Below are 679 nucleotides of genomic sequence, written 5' to 3'. Positions count from 1 at the left end.
GACCATCCGAGTTGCCCGCAAGTCCCAAGACCAGTCCCCCGCCACAGCCACCCTGCAGGAGTATGATTTGAAAATCATACACAAGAGCGGCTCCCAGATCGCGCACGTAGATGCGCTGAGCCGGCTCGCGAAGGACGAAGCGCTGGTGGAGGACCGGATGACCTGCGCGGTCACCGTGGAAGGGGCCGAAGGCGGACTCCCGAGCGGCCAGGAGTTGGAGGCGGCACACGGGGACGTGGCGGCCGCCGATCGCGCGAAGTGGAAGTTGGAGTCGTGCCAGGGGCTCCTCGTGCGACGGGGCCGGGTATACGTGCCCCCGCACCTGGTCCGACGGGTCATCGGTCACTTCCACGACCGGGGCGTGGGCGCCCACCCAGGGGTTACCCGGACCTATAAGCAGAGCGGGAAGCTTTTCTGGTGGCCCGCCCAGCTACCGGACGTGAAGACCTACGTGGCCGGCTGCCTCACGTGTCAGCGGCGGCGCAACGGCACCGAGAGGTTCCAAGGCCCAGCCCGGTCCTTCCCGTTGGGGAGGATATTCGAGGCCATCCACATAGACTTCTGGCAGCCCACGGGCCCGGGGCGGCCGATCATGACCATGATCGACCGCACTTCCCGGTGGGCGGAGGCCGCCATCGTGCCGGAGAAGACGGCGGAGGTCGCCGTCTCGACCCTTATT

Source organism: Gregarina niphandrodes (assembly GCF_000223845.1).
Source record: "Gregarina niphandrodes unplaced genomic scaffold scaffold00054, whole genome shotgun sequence".
Classification (NCBI taxonomy): Eukaryota; Apicomplexa; class Conoidasida; order Eugregarinorida; family Gregarinidae; genus Gregarina; species Gregarina niphandrodes.
The sequence above is the reverse complement of the archived record's forward strand: the minus strand, read 5'-3'. Positions refer to the sequence as shown.